This window comes from Gallus gallus, chromosome 19, assembly GCF_016699485.2.
Source record: "Gallus gallus isolate bGalGal1 chromosome 19, bGalGal1.mat.broiler.GRCg7b, whole genome shotgun sequence".
Classification (NCBI taxonomy): domain Eukaryota; kingdom Metazoa; phylum Chordata; class Aves; order Galliformes; family Phasianidae; genus Gallus; species Gallus gallus.
The window spans coordinates 2,994,241-3,014,114 of record NC_052550.1 but is presented as its reverse complement, the minus strand read 5'-3'; positions in this window follow the sequence as shown (position 1 = coordinate 3,014,114).

Here is a 19,874-nt window from a genome sequence, read left to right as displayed (position 1 = left end):
AGGTGGGGCAAATTTAAGCAGTCAGGATAACACTGTCACTTCCATATTGTGGTCCTTTTTGTGCAAGCCCCTCTTGGGAAGTTGCTTGAGATAACTCCACCAGGCTGCTGGGATGCCATTAACGTACACCAGCTCTGATTTTCAGGCTTTTCCTCTACCTACCAGTATGATTGCATGTTAACAATTGTGAGAGATGTAATGAAAAGACTGACATCATTCCATAGTTGCCCTGTGTTTTCTTGCATCGTGTTTTGCTCATTTCCAGATGACTCAGTTACTAACTCAGCTTGCCCTTGTGGTATAGGAACGAAGCTGGAAGCCAGTTCTGCTATGCTGACCTATCACTGTGCAACAACTGCATCTGAAATTGGGTGAGAAACACAGATTTACTGCGGAGTAGCAGCAAACAATCCTTTGTGTGAACCCCGCAGTCTTTACAAAGTTGGAATTCCCAGAGAGTTTGGACTGAGCTGTGCAGAACTCAGTATTAAAGGCCATGCACCAACAGCAACGTGGTGAGGGCAGGGGCCAGCGGTGAGCCCAGTGCTCCTGATAGTGCTCCAGGAGCAGTAAATGGTCACATCACACCCTAACATATTGATATCAGATACACAGAGTGGAAATTAGCTGTCATTTTGCTCTGTGCACTTATTTCCAGCTAAATGTTTACCCATCCACTTTGAGAACAGAAGGGGAAAAGTCCTTCCATCCAACATGAATGTGATCTTAAAAATATTTCTTTCCCATTTATATTGGAATGAAAAATTCACCTTCATTTCTCTCTTTTTTTTTTTTCCAGCCAAAGTCTTCATTTTGTCTTATCTTTTTCAATTTAGACTTCCATTTACATATTTTGAGGAGCACAGTTTATAAAAGAAATTGTTCAAAGCAGATGTTTCAACAATGTCAAAACCTCCCCTGTAAGAATGATTAAAAAAGACAGAATGTGATAGGATAGCCTCAGAACAAGCCCTCTCCTGAAAACAGGCTTGATTTTAATGAATTATTTCACAACACAGACGTTTCAATGAGAAATACTTGATTAATTCCTGCCAATAACCTCTGGAGGAGGAACATCCTTTGACATATCTCTGAGGATGGAATTGCTGAGGGATAAGCTGAAGGGTGCTACGCGTAGGTATGTGCTCAAAGCCACCTGGCTGCTTCTCCTTCCCAAATCCCCCTGCTAACCTCAAAGGAAACGTGTTCTGAATCCTGAGATTCCACTCATCAGTGGAGTGCACCGCCATTGCAACACTGAGCTGCCACGAAAATGAAAGCTTCAGTGACGTATTTGTGATGAAAGCTTTCCACTGCAGCTGATGCAACAAGACATGCTGCTGTCTGCTTTCCATAATTACTCCAATGACTTGAAAAGAGAGGGCAAGAAAATAGGCCAGACCTCCCAGCTGCCATCTCCCAGTGCCAGCCCTTCAGTTACCTCCTCCCCTCCCCATGTGCACACAGTTCAGGGCTTACTACTCACTCCTGCACACATTTCTTCTCCGGGCAGGTGGATAAAGGTCTGCCCACATGGCTTAAACTCTCTCAGAGTGGATCTGCCTCTTTCTATACTCATTACGCAGCAGCAAAGTATAGAAAAAAAACCTTGAAAGAATACAGATGTCGTTACTAGATGAGTGAAGGAAAAGGATGTTGGCAACAGCCATTGGATTATGAAATGCCAAAACCCTGCCAGATGAACGTTAATATAGCTCCAGAAGGTCACATCTATGGTGGTTTGTTGAACAGAAGTTTGTACACGTCAAGGAATCAAACACAGTGAAAACACTCACCTGTATGTTTTTAAGCCAAAACTTATTGTTAAGGACGCCTGCCAAAACTTCTGTTTGTAACCTCCATTCATCTCTCAGGCTTCCACAGCTGGCAAACCTTACAGACAAGATTACATTCAGCTCTCTGCCTGAGAAGAGAGAAGTGACTGCGTCCTGTATTCTGCTGTGTGTTGCAGTACATTGAGGAGGGGAAGGAAGGCATACATGAGGGCCTGAAATGGACAGATGAGGCACATAAAGCCATATCAGGGATGTATCTGCTTCCATGATCTGCTCCCTTTTTGTCCTACACAACACATTAAGACCCCAACAGTGAGAAGTCTCTCATTGCTCATATCAAATGCAGAAGCTTATCAAGAAAATTTTGCATTTTTACTCATATCCAAAGAAATAACCCTTCACTATTATGGGTCCAACCCCAGGAAGCTGTTGTAGAAAGACAGGAGTAGAACACTGGGAGGGTCAGCGCTGCTGTCATACAAGGCAAACACTCAGCCTTGCTCTGTCAGATGTTGACAACACTGGAGGAGTTCAATGTGACTGAGAGCTGCAAATTTGCTGTCTTTTTGGTTTGAGAAGTTTTTCATGAACATCTCCTTTCCAAAGCAGGTGACTGCATTAGGGTCACTGCAGTTCTCTCCAAGCTCAGCAGGAGCTGAATGCTTTGCAAGCAGGCCACAGACAGGTGAGGCAGGATTGGAGCCCAGTACATTCAAGAGCATTTACTTGGTGCTCAGCTCACTGCTTCCAGTCTCATTTCTCTTCCCCTTAGCCTGGGTCTGAGGGTCTTTCATCACAAACCGAAGGGCAGTAACTCAAGTCAAGGCAAAGGGAATGAATTCTACTGTTGAGAAGACCATGGTGGTGGAGGGGGGGGGGGAAGGGGGGGAGGGAAGAAATCTACAAAAACCCCAAAGTTAATTGGAAAGCTAAAGACCAAACACAGATACCTTTCCTTTTCCTTTCTACGTGCTCCACACACGGTCCTATCCACAGGAAAGCAACAGTGACCACAGCCAGTGCCCATAGGGGAGCGTTCTGCCCAGAGAGCAGCCAGCCAGCTCATTTCCCTGGCTCTGCATCCAATTTCAGCTCATTGCAAAGGGTGTATTATCTTTATAAGTGAGGTACATAATATCTGTGTTAATGCAGTATCTGGTTTAAAAAAAAAAAAAAACAACAACTCTCTGTCATGATAATATAATCTAACAAACATAAAAACAAATGCATGTCCCACCCACTAATCCTCATGAGAGCTGCGTTTAGGAGGAAACACAGAGCTCTGCCATTATATTTATGTTGCTGGCTAGATCTTCTGGATCCTAACAAGGCCAAGTTGTAATCTTCCTTGGAGAGGTTACCCCTCCCTTGCAGGGAGGAACTCCCTTAGTTTCACTGGGACTGAGATTTGGCTCCAGCAGCAGCCAGGCCACACTGCAAACAGCAGAGAAGGAAATGAAGAAACTAGTACTGCCAGTACTTGAAGAGGGAATGAAAAGGTCAGCATTTCGCAGCAATGTCCTGCATATAGATATGTGTGTATATGTTTGCTAGAAGATTGTTCTCTCCCCCTGCTGTGCTATGTGTTGTTTTGCACATACAGCCCTCCACTTTCTGACTGCAAGCCTTGAGGAAGCGCGGTTGGAACACCCATCCTGGCCATGTCTGTATTCTGCTTAATCACATGTGGACACACCAGTTTCACATCTAGAACAAAAAATAAGAGGGGGCTCAGACATATGGAGCTGTTCTGGACCCCCTGTTCTTGCACTAGACTTATTTCTGTTGCATGTCAGACAAAAAAGCAGTAGTTAAATAGGCACGAATTTCCCTGCTGTGTGTCATTGACAGCTTTGTAGTACTGCAATCAGGTGGGCTTTTGCTGTTTCATCCATATTCTCTCATTTTGTTTTGTACCAAGCAGTCTATTTTTAAAAACAGTCATGTCCTGGATATTTGGCCGGTGGAATGCAGTGCGTGAATTAACCTTCAAATGTGCAAACGTAACAGCCTGCAATTATTGCAGCCAGCTCTCATTACAGACCCTTTTCAACAACAAGTTTCTCTTTGTGTAGAGCAAGCTTCCCTGAGCCTAGCAAAGCCAACTGCACAGACACCAGGTCTGACCACAGGGTTCAACGTGGTTTTGGTCGACAAAGGCTTCTGGCCCAGGAGTGGTCCTGACAACAGAGTGACGCTGTCCAACACAGTGACAGCACATCGTTGGCACCCATCTACCAGAGCACTTCAGCCTATGCTGTTAATCCCCTCTGAAGGTTCCTGCTATCAAAGGGACGTGGCGTGTGCTTGGGGCTCTGCTGAATGCACAAACTGATGCTTAAAAGGGGTCTGATGGAGTGCGGAATCTATAGGCTGAGGAGTTATATTTGAAGGCAGCAATGAAAGACAACAAATATCTCCCAGGAGGTTTAACAGAAACCCTTACAAATGGGATTCTTGGGGTCACTGGTCACTCACCATTAAGTAAGATCTGGATTTATTGGAATCCTATTTTGTTAGAAATCCATCTGTATGCCCTGGGAAGGAAAGATGGCGAAGGAGTTGGTAGAACTTCAAGAGTATCTTCTGGTATCTCATGGGAAAATATTTCTCAACTGCATTCTTCATAACAGCTTTGGCTTTTTCTTCTGTTTACAGCTCAGTTAAGCATTTTCCCCAACTCTGAAGGTCTTTTACATGTCTTTTTCCTAATGAAATGCAAGCTCCTTAAAGATGGAGGGTAATTCTGACATACATAACCTGGCTGGATTTTCAAATTCAGATTCTTAGAATTTCAAGAAAGAAATATGTTGATTTATTTAAAGAGCTGTTTGGACATTGGAGGCACTCTGGTCTTTCAATTCCTTGGGGAAGCTGAGATCCTTAGTAACTACAAAGCAACGACTTCACACAACTCCTTCCAGCACAGCTCAGTCACCCAAAGCAGCTTCAGACACACCTCTGCAAAATAAAAGTTGTTTTAATTTTTGGTTGAGTACTGAAGGAGGGATGGATATGCTGGAGCAGTTAGTTCTGCAGCAGCTAAGCCACAAAGAATTTTCCCTGGCATAAAAGTATCTTCCCTTTTTAAGGGAACAGTTGTGAAATGGTCACTAAATCAACATTAGGGAAAAACAAGAATTTATTCTGTAGTCTCTCCTTCACTGATTCCATTACATGAATCTGCTGGGACTGAAGAACCAGAATCGGGCAAAACAGTGACCATCATGTTTTCCAGAATGCTAAGGAAATTTAGAATTCTCAGTTTCACATGAGTGTATTAGTAATTCTTAGAAGTGATATTTTGTACAACAGTGCAGGAGAGAACATTCTTTTTTAATGAGATTTTCATCCTTTGATCTCATTGGCTTCTGTTCACATTTGGAAACCCCAAATATCCTTGTAACAGATGTTCAAGATGATGCATCTTAAAAATTGAATAAATTAGAAGTTAAACATGGCAATAATTAACAAGTAAGCACAGAAACTACTCTCATTGTTTGTTTCCCATTATGCAGGAGCTATGCTTGCAATTGTATTTAGTACATTTTGGAGGCGATAACGTGATTCTCAGACTACCAGATGCATCTAGCATGTGTCAGCTTCAATGGAACTTGTCATTTCCAAGTCTGAGTAGCAAAGAAAATGTAGCATGTCCATAGGGTGCACATGGGCAATAGAGCAGAATATTTGCACCTAATTGCTTGTAGCTGATTTACTCTGAATGCTTTTTTCTTTTTCTTTGTGCCTTATTCCATTCAGCATTAAAAGTACCTTTGCTGTGAAGGGACACTGCTAAACCTTCTGGTGAGAGCAGCTCTCCTGACTCTCGCCTCTCACCTTCCCACCCCCAAGCAGTACCCATTAATTGTCCTGTTCAGCAATTCCCTGCCCTTTACAATGGAGAACACATCCATTATCCAAGCAGTTTCCAGTGACCTTGGCCTCACTGTGGTTTTCAGGAGACCTCCAGAAGACAGATGACTCCGACTGCTGGTCTGGATTTGGGCACTGCAGGAAAACCCTCTTGCAACTGACACTGAGCCATTCATCTCCCAGCCAGCACCCATGGGTGACCTTGAATTTGCCGGAGTGCTCTTGGCTTTGGAACCAAAACAGTGATGACTTCTTTCCTTTATTGCTCTCTGTATCGTTTGACAGCCAATGATTTATCTGTTGTATTAGAGTTTCCCTTTGTTCCCCAAGTAAACTTAGGGTTGGTGAGCAGGGCCATGAAGCAAAATGACAGACCTGCTTTTAAAAATAATATGACTGTAGCATTCTCATTGCTATGCAAAGATTATTCATCATCTTAATCAGTACTCTTGTGTATTTTGTCTTCGATTTTTTTTCTCCCCTCGTGCAATGGAGATGTTTCAGAAGTGTCAAGATGGGCAGTGAAGACTCCCCCAAAGCAATTCACTACTTTCCAGGCCACTGTTATCAACATATAGTCCAATAAACATATGAGCATCTTGTTCAAAAGTCATAAACGACAGAAGGGAGAAAACAACTGCAACCTTTTCTCACATCCAACTGTATTAGAGTGATGGGACACCACTATCTCAGCTTCTAAACACAAACAGCACAGCCATATTCCCTGATCTGTTTTTCATTTGTTAAAGAGCAAAACATGGCATTTGTTCTTTGGGAAAATTGCAGCAGAACCTTAGATAAATGTAGTCTACGTGAGAAGTAATCTGTGCACGGATGAAAGTTCATTCAGCTCAAGGACTACTGCAGAACTATCAGCCGTCCGTGGCTGCCCACATCCATCAGAGGTTAGACAGCTCCAGAAGACTGAGATTTTTCTGCCATCTGCACATCTTACCCTGGCAGCTCTTGGCCAAGCCAACTGCCTGCACTTCTACTTACTCCTCCAAGGCATGGTGTGGGAACAATGAGGAGAAAACTAAGAACATTTGCTATGCTTGCATTTGTGTTATGCAGTGTAACAAGCTTTCCTGTCGGATAGTCAGTCTTAGGCAGGTGGAAAACTGTGACCCCTGAAATAATACATATTCCCACACCTCTGCAAATAGATATCTGTATTGATAAACCAATAGCAACCACTGATAGAATGGGCTACATAATGGACACCTGCTGACGTGGCAGTTTTTGTGTGAAAAGCTTACAAGTGAAAACATCAGTGGACTTTTTTGGAAAGGTTCATTGGCCTCACTGGTATTTTAAGATCTCGTTAACTTGGAGGCCTGACAGCCTCCGGTGAGTTTAACTGGACACCATTAGTAGACCAAATTACAAAGGAAAACAAAAGATTAATGTATCCTGTAACACGATAGGGTGAGAGTAGAGACTTCTTATTGAGTTCCTTGCTTTTGAACAATGAAGTGCAAAGGAGCATGTGTCCCATTGCACTGCACATTGTTGAATCACGGACAACGCTGACACTCTCCTTCTAGTGGTTCAGAAAGGCTAACAGTGAATGAGATACAGGAGCTCTGTAACCCAAACCAGCTTTTCCTGGCTGTACAGAGCAGAGCCTTCTTGGGAAACTGTCCAGTTGTTCTCCCCCTAGCCAAGTGCTCTCTTGTTCTAAAAAATGTACTTTGAACAATCCAAATACTCAGACAACCACATCTCTTAGTAAATTATATGAGGCTATATTGTTTTCAATCTGTAAACTGGGTCATAACATGTCTAAGTGTAACAGGCAATACAGCTCAAGATTCTACCTTCATATTTTGCACAAGGAACGGCACTGATGAGTCAAGAGAAGCACCACGTTGCCAAGGCTCTCTCTCTCCAAACAGGTATTACAAGAATGTAGCACTCAATTTTCAGTGTCTCTCCAAATGCTCAGGGCTGAAAATTGTGGCAGCTTCCATCTCCTTATCTTCTAGTGCTTCCTGCTCCTTATCAGGTGCTTACAGACAGCAATAGGATGATAGGGAAGCTGCTGCTAATAATTCTGCATCAGAGAGCAGAAAGCAACACGGCTGTGCACAATCAACTCAACCAAGCCAGGCTCCAGTTCCCCACCTGCTTTTATGAGGCCAACAAATCAAGAACTAGTTGAGATTACAACTTGCCTACACCTTTAGCATTGAAATGGTTCTCCTGCCAGAATACCCGAACAGGAAATTTGATCAACTTCCACTCCAAAGAGGGCAATACAACCCTTCAATACCTTTTCACATAACAATTAAAAGGACAGGCTGCAAAAATACTTTGAATAATATTCAACCATTAGGTAGTGCTTCACTTGCTCCGATTTGTATAACATGCTTGTCAAAAAAGAGCTCATACATCACTTAGAAAAAAATAAAGGTTGACACAGGGTTCATTATGTGAATACTGCAATCTGCACATGCAACATTAGCCACATTCAATCTGCAACCACTTAAAACCTCAAAACAGCATGCAGAGTCAACTGCACTTAATCTCTGGCTCTGGAAGGGAAATAAGCTCCCAAGACACATGTGGCCTGCATGAAATTTGACATATATCTCATGTGCCTGGATAGCAATGAATTGCAGGAAATTCAAAATCCTGTTGTTGTTGTCTTTTTTCCTTACAGAAGAGCTCCAATCATTCTTCAGTTATTTATGTTAAGATAATCAAGAACAGAAGCATCGTGTGTCCAAGCACTACAGATCGATGGATGCCATCAGCACAACTTACATGGAGAACCAATTACCAAACAGCTGATCACCCATGTTTAGCAACAAATATAGAATTTCTTTTCAAACCTCGGAGATGTCTGATAAGTTAAAATGACAAGGATAGGAGCATGCAAGGAATAGTTTCTTATGAATAGTTCTTTATTGTGAACATGAATTTTCTGTTGAGGAGAAATGGAATCTAGATCGAGATCTGCCCACACGCAGCAATAAGGCATCTATTCCCACTGAAGCTGAGTCATTGGGAGGCTTCAAAACTCCATAGCCTTCCATTTCATTCTCCCAGGAGTTAGAAAGAAAGCATTATTGGAGTTGAGGTACAGCCTTCCATGGAGAACTGTTACCAAATGCACGAATACTTGACCTTCAGATTAGTTCTCTTAGTAAAGGAGCACGTGTTATTCAAACTCTTCATCCTGTGAACATCACTGCTGCTGCTGCAGCTTTTTCTTTCCACAGTGGCTCATCTGAGATACTTCTTACTCAGCTAATACGTTTACTAACCTCTTTCTTTTCCTTATTGAAAAGGGAGGAATTCACTAAATGCCTTTGAGATGCTTTGTCCCTGCACTCACATAAAAGGGAACAGAGATAATGAAAAAGATTCTGCTTTAGTCTTGTGTCTTGAGTGCAGGCATTTGCTGTAGATACAAATATTCTGGCTAACTTGCGTGAAAGGAGATGAACACGAGCTTTCTCCATACTGCAAATTTTCCACTGGAAGTTTATCCCAAATCTTCCACATTTGCCAATCAAGTATGTCTTTGTTTCTACCTCTTTTCTAAGTGCTAAAGTCTGTGTCATGCCTTAGAAGTGAGGACAAATCTTAGAGAACAGCATGTGCAGAGGGAAGTCTTACAAAACACAGCCATGATGTAACAGGCAGGTGCTCTCACACTGCATCCATGAGACAGGAGGGGCTTTATGCTTTCTGGATTGCAAGGCTTGGTGGAAGAGATGGGTAAAGAAGGTAAATCTCCTGTGCTTCTAAACCAATTATGCAAGAGCAGCTTGTGTAAATTACTGCCATGGCAGGCAGGAAGAGGTTGGGGATCAGTATCCTAGCATGCTAACAACCCCCCTGATGATGTGCAGAGATTATATGCATTATCCATTATTCAGATTTCACTGCTGACATGCAAAAATCATGATTCATTAAACATACCTATGCAGATCTCATGCATTTCCTGCGTGTCATGCAAACTAGCCTGAAAAGGACCCCCTGAACTTTCAGTAGGAATGTGCTGTGTGGGTGAAAGAAGGCTCTTTGTAGGGATTGAGACTGAATAATCTCCCTGCCTTCAGACAAATGAGACTCTTGACAAAGCAGAGTTCAAGGGAGCTGGAAAATATCCAAACTTGGTCCATAATCCCTTTTAATTGTGTGAAAAAAAAAAATGTTGTTCCATGTTCAGTCTGCTCTCATGTGCAGATTTCCGTGGCAGCCTCTGATCGGAGGCTGTGTATAACATGATGGGTGAGGGGAGATTTGTTTCCTAGTGGCATTGGTTGACTCAGACAGTTTGCTGAGGTGCTGTCTACACCCAGTGCCTGGATTCCACTTCAACCAGTTCCCCAGGTACGTTCAGATGAAAATTCCCATGGCAAATTAGCTTGCCAAAGCTTGTTCAGACACTGAGAAGCACAAAGAGCAGAAGATAAAAACTGAATGCCTCTCTATCCGGGCACTGATGATTCGGTGCATCGCTGTGGCTTATAGCATGGTTTTGTTTGGCACTAACGAAAAGGAGAGGAGCTCTGCCATGGGTTGTGTTGAGCAAGACCCACCTCAGAACTTTAGAAGAGCTCAGGAAACAGCCACTAAGATTAACTGTGAGATCACCATCGTCACAGAACTACTCCACCTTAGAAAAAAATTTAGATCTAGGACTCAAATCCAACACATTCTTGGTGCCCACATGGAAGCCTTTTGCTATAAATGTAGTTAAGAAATTAAATTTCTCCCAGAGGGTTGTAAAGGGACTATTAAAAATAATCAGTCACAGAGGGCATCTCATTAAGGATTGACACAGATTTTAATTAGTCTGACTCCTAACTAACGTAACGATAACCCTTCTGGGGCAGATAGTAAGATCCGAAGTTTTCTTTGGTTATCTTGTTCGGATCTATGAAAGAACTGCACAGAAATATCCATCCTGTTCTTATAAAACAAGGCGAAGGTAGAAGTTGGACGGGATGTGGTAGGGTGAGGAAGTGCACGCCAGGGAAGACGAGGTCAAGTGGATGCTAATGAAACAAAATGCTGGTTCAAATTTAGGTGCAAACAGATCTGAAGCTCTACTGAAACTGCCAGTCTTGCTCATAAATCCATTCTTGCCATTGATCATCTTTTTTAGTCTTCCCTACAACTGTTGTATAAGGAAGCGATACCAAGACCAGCAGGTGACCACATCTTCTCTATTCCAACCTCAAGCTTCCAATTCACTTCTGTTCCCCAGCCAAGAGCAAAATGAAGAATATGTTTGTAATCCACTGTTATTACTATTATTTTCATAATTACAGGACTAATTGAAGACATTTTTAGTATCCTTTAGGTTCAGATTACCATAATGAGATAACAAGAGCCTAAGTATTATCTGTAGCAAACTAGCTGTCTACAAAAGGAGGGCTTTCTCGGAATCAATCAATGTATAGTAGTTTTGTAAGCAAGCTAATAAGCAAATTCATTGAACACAAACACTGTATTCTCTAGAAAATTTGCACTAAGGTACACAAAGCTTTCTTCAACCTCGATTTCTACTTTCTCTATGCTTTAAGGGAAGACAGTGATGTAACCTGCTATTCAGCCTGCATCGCCTTTTCCCTTCTGTGCCTAATTCACAGACGATGTGAATGCATGTTAGCTTCCAGCTAAGGAAACGTTATTTCATTTTCAGCTATAAATTTCTTGCTCTTAATTCTACAGAACTTTCAATGGCAAAGATCACGACCAGTGCACTACCAATGAGTGGTGCGGTAGGAAAGAACACTCTGTGCAGTCAGATAAGGGCCAGATGATGCCAAAGTGAAGGTGACTAACCTAGGATTTTTAAGGAAGCCCACTTAATGTTGGATATTGCAATTAACAAGCTCTGTGATAACAGCTTCACAGGAGCTAGGTAGCCCTTTAATTTATCGAACAATATGCCTGCCTTTTGGATGAGATACAAAACCAAAGGCTATTAAAAGGACTATTCATTATAAGATTATTCACATTAACAGCATTTCCCCTCAGAGCAGCAGCGATAATGGCTGTGGTATTAACCCTAGTTTTGGTACAAGTTAGATGAATTCTATTAGCCAGCCTGCATTTCACATTAATGTGAATCATGAACTCCTGCTGGTGAGATGAAACAGAATGTAGCAAGAACAAATGGCTGCAAACAACTGCATGACCAGATATCCCAATGTCTCTGCTGTATCCTAGAGCAACAAGAAGAAGAGGAAGCAACAGGTCCTGCATTTTTGGTGCCTGGAACTCTATCTGATAACGCACTTCACGTGAGGGTTTCATTATTAGAGGCATTGCATGTATTTAACAGTCTAACTCAAGAGTTCCCTAATGATCAAGCCATTTGAACAAGTGACTTGAAGAAAAAAGCTCAAGTGACTTTCCTGAAATCTCTGATGGCTACAGGTAGCTGTTCCTACCTGTCCAGGATAGAAGTAGTGGGGCCAGACAGTGTTTCTCAAAGAGTATGCAGTTCAGTTCCCTCTCTACCTTTGGCCCACATGATAAATTCTTTGCACACATCAAGCCTTTAAGCCTGCTCGCTTTAAAAATCACATCAGTGGTTCTAAATGCATCACTGCTGCATTTCACAACATGCAGTCATTTGTACCATTTGAGCTGAGCTGAGCTTTTCCTGCATACTTCTGTGCTAGGGTTAAGTACACTCCAAAATGTGCATTTGTAATACATCAGATTGTCATGAGCTGTCAGGGTAGCTTGCAGTGATGTTTTGCTACACAAGCTACATATTTACTATCTTTTTGATGGCAGCACTTACAGCTGTATAATTTGCCAGGTAAACCACGTGAGTAGCTTTAATTCTGAAGGAAGAGAACTGTTGACTGCTGTCTCTGGGCAGGATTCAGACACGGTGAGCTGCAACTGATATCCCTGACCACGTGTAGTGTGTGGGCAGTGTAAAACAGGAGGATGTTACAGCCCCCGAGGACAATGGAGAATAGTTAATGCATTGGTTCAAAAACCCAAGCACTTTCATGCCTTCCTTTTTTCCCTTACACCACTGCTTAATCTAGGCAATGTGGCAATGTCACATTATGCTTTGAATTATTCTAGAAAAGCTCATATATGACAAGAAAACACTGCAAAATCATGCAAAATGAGGAGAACACCGACATCCTATTAGGTATCAACAGAAAACAGGCAGAACCCCTTGCTGTTGTCTGTATTCAGTTCCACAGTGCAACGGAAAGCATGGTACAGGGATCTAACACTACTGATCTGGTAAGGCAAGATCTTGGGTATGACTTCTTTAGGTATAGGTTAGTGCCCAAAGAACAAAGGAACAGAAGTTCAGAATACTGATTGGAAGGCATGTGTGTTTTAGGTGTGTTCCATTTGCTCAGGCACACAGTGCGCCAGCTTACAGAGCAAGCATTGCCCCCAGGTAAACACCTCAAACACTCACAGTCATCCCTGAATTCTAAAATAGTTAGGGAAAGATTTCCAAGGAAGAAGAACCTTGTGTTGAAGAACTGCATGCATGACTTCGTAAGTAATTCCCCCAGCTCCAAACCCCACACCCCTTTGTATCCATATGCCTGTGTACTAATTAACAACTTTGTGTTCCTTTCTGACATTGCTACAGCCCAAAGAGTTAATTCCTTCAGGGTGATTATGGGTTAGTTTTCTATTTGGAACATGTAGGATGCACCATGGGGGTTCAAGAAATGTGGCACTGAGGGACATGGTTATTTTGGGACGGTGAGGATGGGTTGGTGGTCAGACTTGGTGATCTCAGTGGTCTTTCCAACCATAATGATTCTATGCTTCCATACAGCTTGAACATCCTACACCCCCTCTGTACCACCAAACTTTACCTACAGCTGGGAGAACTGGCATACTAGTGCTGTTGTAGGTGGATAGAGCCAGGAGCTGCCGGGCAGCCAAAAGCAAAGCTGTGTAATTCAGGGTCATGAAACTCCATTTGCAGGCCTCTGCTTGATCCCCCATACAGACACATGTTCAGCATCAAAGAAATTTGGCCAAAATGCAATACAGTTCATTGACTCTGCTCAACATGATTACTGAAACCTACCTGCTGGGAGACTCTTCACTGATGTGTTTGCTCCTTGTTTCTTCTGATCATAAGAGTATTTGGCTGTAGATCATATATTTGTTTTACAGAGGTAGGAAAACAAGTTTTCTTTCCTTGAAGTCCACCTGCTTGAAATGTCAGGTGAGACTTCATGAGGTCACAGAGATGCCTTCCAGTGCAAAGCAGAGTTTTTCATTTTTGCTCGTGGAGTTCTTCTTGTAGGTGAGCACATACCTTAGAAGATGTGCTGATCTGGGAAGAGGGAAGTACGATTTGCCTATAATTAAAGGCTGCCTACGTTGATTAATGTGCATGAGTAGAGAGCACACAAAATAGATCACAGAAAGAAAAGAAGAAAAATGCCTGACCTCTCAGCAGAGCAAATAACTCACTTTCCCCCTGTTTCTCTGATGACACACTGCCTGGAACACACCAATTGTGCATGTTGCAATTAAATTCAAGATAAAGTAATCAACAAAATCATTAACAGAAGAGGCCATCTCCTCCCATGCCCTGAGTTGTGAGTGGCAGGTTTTCATTTACTAAATGAAGATGGTATCACTGAGAGAAAGGTCTTCATTTTGACAGGCATGCTCTTGGGCACCTGCGTTATCAGCCAGCTTCTCTTGCCACATGCAGCTGAAATCAGGAAGGTCAAAGAAGCAAACCTCTCTCTCCTTAGAGAACAACTTGACCTCCCCCACCTGGGGGTTTTGAAGTCTGAGTCAGATGACCTCCGGCCTTCTGCAGCTTATTTGAACAAGGCTGGACAACCACAAAATGAGCATCTCCTTAGAAAGGTGAAGCCACTTTGGAAGTTATCCCTCTTTGCTTCGGTATTCCCAACTAAATGATTGCACTGCCAGGCAGCTGGCAGCAAAGCCAGAAGCACAAAGCAGAAGTTCAGCTCCCAGCTTTATTCTCTTCTCTCCATGCTTGGAATAATGCCTTATGCCATCATCATCGCAGAGTGCAATGAGGACCAACACATGTGCAAAAGGCAGAAGATTGTGCAAAGTAAGTAAGTGCAGCACACCCTGCAGGGGGATGCTAAGAGGTTGGTGGGATACACCAAAGACAAGGCAGGATAAGGAATGAGAATGCAATAAGGAGAACATCAAAATGGCTCTAAATATATTTAAAGATGACTCACGTGTTCATAAAATGAGACTTATGTACAGGAAGAGGCAGACAAGACTGTGACATGCTGATCATCTGGATAAGAAATGCAATACTCTACTTTAATGGATGTAGTTCTATAGAAGTGACAGAGCAGAGAGTCTTAGGGCTGACTCCCCTCTGTCTGCAGCCTTTCCCTTCTGCAGTCATCACAAAACTCACATAAGGCTTCTTTTTTCAGCTCCTCCTTAAAGACGCTGTGCTACTCTGCTCATATGTACTGCATATTGACACTGAAATAGTCAGGATGAAAAACTGACAGAATTACACCGGGTTACAGCCCTGCATGTGCAGCAAAGCCTGGGAGTCAGTGTTGCTTCCTTCCCCTGCTCTATCAGGTAAGAAGTCATGCACGTGACCTGTGCTACACATATAGGTGTCTAGTCTCAAGGTCAGAAGTAGAAGTGTACCAGGAATACATGCTCAGCAAGGTTGCTTTTCTGGAGCGTATAGCTTGAGGAGAAACACTGTTCTTCAACTCTTGAAAAGGAAACAGGGCAAGAACTTCAAGGTTTTAAATACTCAGGAGATTTGCAGTGTTCCTCCTGAAGAAAACAGACACAAACCCAAACTATCACAGCTGCATGCTGCCAGTGAGATCTTTTTGTTTTCAGGCTGACTGACAGATCCCCGGCTACACGAGTGGCTTTGGTTCCAAAGGTGTATTCTGAAGGCTGAGCCATTTGCTCAGCTGCTGTTAGGCTACAGCTGATAATCCAAGCGCATTTGGAACGGAACATTTGCTGAGTTCACCTCTGTGCTCCTCTTGAGATACGAGTCTTTTCCATTCATCAGGTTTGTCAGCTTATTTGGGCGCAGCAGAGTCCAGGAGACGTATCTTTGCTCTAAGCTGGGAAGCCCCACAATACAGTGCACCCAGCCAGTCTGCCTTTCTAGTTATCTGTGCAGAAAGACACAGCCAGAACTGCCCTGCCCTGAGCTGACCAGCTCCTACAGACTGCATTACTTGAAAGCAGCCTGCTACCTTCTTTGCACAAGACACCTGAGAACATATTATTCCCAGGTTAAAGATGCATTCCAGGCAACGTTCACTTACTCTAAGTAGGATGGTCTTTTGTAGTCAGCAACTGATTATGGCTGAGTTTGACTCGCAGAAGTGGCACAGAGACCTACAGAGACAAATGGTACGATGATCAGAGCTAAACAGCATCCATGACCATTAGCTTGTCCTCGGTGAGAACAGAGAAACCAGAGAGTTTATTTTTATTATCTTCGAACAGCATAAGTGTGATCAAGCTAATTCTTTACAAACCAGATTTATTAGGTACCTTTAACTGTACTATTTCAGGAGGATACAATAAATATCAGGACGGGCTACACTTTTGACTAAGATGAACCACATATGTAAACTATTGGTTCAATTCATTTTGGTTCCCTAAAGGAGTTCTTAGGTCCAATAGCAGGAAACAAGAAGGCCAGAGCAGAGTTGAGAAGTAACCTATTTCTTCACCTGTTTCTTAACTAGATGATCATCTCAAAGCTAAAAGACCCATCCTTTCTCATAACCCCCATGCAGATCTGCTCTTGTAAAGCACTCCATGGAATACATCAGGGAACAGATGTAGTGAAAATAATATATTCTAATTGAAATGCATGAAGTAGACAGGGAAGAAGGTATTGGCTGAGTACAAGGAGAAAGAAAAAGGGAAAACCTGAAATGGCTGTAGGTTAAAGAAGCTCAGCACAGTATACAAAGAAATAATTTTTGGTCATTACAACCAGAATTATGGCTCTGCAGATTAGTATGGTTGATTAGATTTCTGATTACTTAAGATCAGTAGTACTGCTGTATTTCCAGTACACTTATCAGGGCAGCCCACAGCAGACATTTAATTAAACATCATTTTGATTTAAACAACTGTAGAATCTGTGTAGACAGGATTCTCTAATGCATTACACAATGGTACACACGTCTCTGGGGAGGTCAAAGGGAGCTGAACTGAACTCAGAGTAGTGGGAAGGAGATTTAGAACCTCTGGTTTTATAGTTTTGCACAACCATCTGCCCCTTCACCTCTAGCTCACACCTTTAAAACTTACTCAACTGATGAGAAGGATGTTTGAAGGCCGTAGGTTCTCATCTGAACCAATACCTCTATGCTGTACTTTTCTTTCAACAGAGATTTTGCCTTGCTGCTTCCAGACCAGAACTCGGTCTGCAGGCTTTCTGGTACTGGTGTTGAATTAGAATCATGGAATAACAGAATGCCTTCAGTTGGAAGGGACCTGAGGATCCCTGAGTCCAACCCCCTGCAGCGGGCAGGGTTATAGTATGTATTACTGCTGTTCTCTTCCCTAAATGACTTTAGGATAGACACCAGGAAACTGTTTCATTCAAAGCAGCAAACTATGTATTTTAAGCAAGCTCGCTGAGGCTGGTGTTTGAAGAATGAGTCTGTTCAGCATAAGGAAATTACAGTGGAGAATTAGTTACAGTACACTTGTAAATCACTGACATTTCACAGAACAGAAAGAAAGAAAGGAACAAACAGAAAACAAGCATTGCTGGAATATTTCTCTTAAGAAAAAGAAAAAGGGAGGGGGTGAGTTATCACATTTGGGATCACTGTGGAAATCTAAAGAAAGCTGCAATTAGAGAATTAGTGATGCAACACCCGTATGAGCAGCTGACATGTTCAATGTAGTAATTAAGCCACTCAAAGCTTTTGTTAGAAAGGTATAAACACATCCATGCCTGTTTCACAGATAGGAAAGATGGAGCAGATACATTAATCATTGTCATTACCTAAATTTAAACACAGAAGTACGCAGCTCTAAGTTTCATCTTCATTCCTTTGGCTCCTGCTTTCTAGATGAGCTCCATTAAGTTTGTTCTACATTCATGATCCCATTATCTCAATTCTGTGCAGATACAGAAGTAACTTATAATCAGAAGTGCAAGAACTGTTTGTATATATATATGAGCACACAGTGTGGCCAGTTGGATGAGGACATGGACAGAGAACATGCAAGCTTTGATGCAAGCTACCCAACCTTGCGTGGTCCTGTGTGGAGCCAGGAGTTGGATTCAGTGGTCCTTATGGGTCCCTTCCAACTTGGGATATTCTATGATTCTACGGAAATACAATATGAAAGATCAAAAGTATGTATATGAGCAAAGAAGCCTCACTTAAGCCTCACTTAAGAAAAATTCACTAGTTGGTCAAAAATACCTTCCTCATCTGTAAGGTGATGGTTGCAATCTTCTACCTCACTAGAGGGCCAAGAAGAGTGCAAAAGTAGCACTGTCAGAGAAGGCATACAAGCAAGTAGAATACACTTACAAGGATATGTTCCCCAAATTCAACAGTCAGTGTCTAGATTTTCACCTGGCTTCCTAGCCAGACACTGGCAGGATGGAAGTGGGAAAGTCCTAAAAGCAAATCAAGATGTAACAAAAGATTGCATGAGAATGCACTGAAGTGAGTGAGAAAACACTGAGAAATCAGTCATAGTAGGGTGAAAATTGAGATATGTAACTGTGTAATTGAATTTCCTTTAGTACATTCTAGGTACGATTTATTTTATAACTTGGAGGAGCTGCCATTAGAAAGAAGCAATTTACATAATCGTAAAAGAAATAAAACCAGGATGAATGATGACACAGGTTAATAACACATTTAGTTCACATTTAGTTAACAATGTAGTACCAGAACTGCCCATACAAACACACAAAAGAAAACCAAAAGTGCCATCCTCCAGTTCTGTTCCTGCTGCAACATTAAGCAATCATAAGATTAAAGCATGGGGTTCTTAAGCAGCCAAGAGATTATGACTAGTATCATTCTTTATATTCATAAAAACTTCTTTTTTTAAGCAGTGCAGCTGTTCTAACCCAGAAATTAAAGTTTTAAAGAGGAGAAACAATTCTTTAAATAAAACAGGGCACTTGGAGAAGTCTCCATGCAAACAGTTCTGCATTCCGGCCAAGGAGCGCTGACATTACAGACCCAGACATACAGCAAGCACTTGTGTTGAGCCTTCCAAATCAAAATGTATCACTAAAGTTAAGTCAGAACCTACAGGCACAAACAGAAGATCAAGTTCTATCCAGATTTAGTCACTGATAAAATAATTCTATTTTTCAACATGTGGCACATCTGGAAGAGTTGGAGCTATGAACCGGATGGGAGTAAATTGGGACAGAATTAGCTCTCTGGAGGACACGGCTGCGTGGCAGCCAGATGTGCTCTGTGTCAACAAACATAATCCCTTTCGAACCATTGACTCCATCACCAGCAGAAACGGTGTCATTAGCCAGTGCTGTGCATGCAGTTTCGCTAATGTACTCCTTCGGTCTCAGGGATAAACATACACGTGATCCTACACTGCGCGACTCCCACGCACCAAACGGGAGTCAGGCAGATTGGTCCGACCACCCAAGCTGAAGGTCAAACAGAGCAACTTGTAGAATGTCCAGACTCCAAATCCCCCCTTGCTCATACCAGTAAGCGGTCTCCTTACTTCCAGTTTGCTGAATACAGAGGATTCATGGCTTGCCCTCAGAATAGCAGAGATACTTTTATCTTAAGAAACGTGAAGGGAACAGTTGAGACAGCAGCGATTGCCATAGGCTATGTAACGGGAAACTGGAGCAAAATAGAGAGTTCAGAACTATAAATACCACAGTCATCTCACAGAACTGTCTCTGATGGATACCTCTGTCTTCAGACTGTGGAAGATACTTGCAGAGCTTGTGTCACCTTCCATGTTCTGCGATTAGAGCGGCAATGATTCTTCCTTGGAGGAAGATGACAGATCAGATGACCTTGCGAGCTCTTTTCTAGTCTGTGGCTTGATATATGCTGCTTCTAATTTTCAGTGGCTACATAATACATGGGAAGGGAGCACTGAAGTTTCACTACTCAACATGAATGAAAAGTAGAACACTGAAATCATAAATGGAGTTCAGAGTCCTCTACTGATAACCAAGCTAAGCAGTGCTAC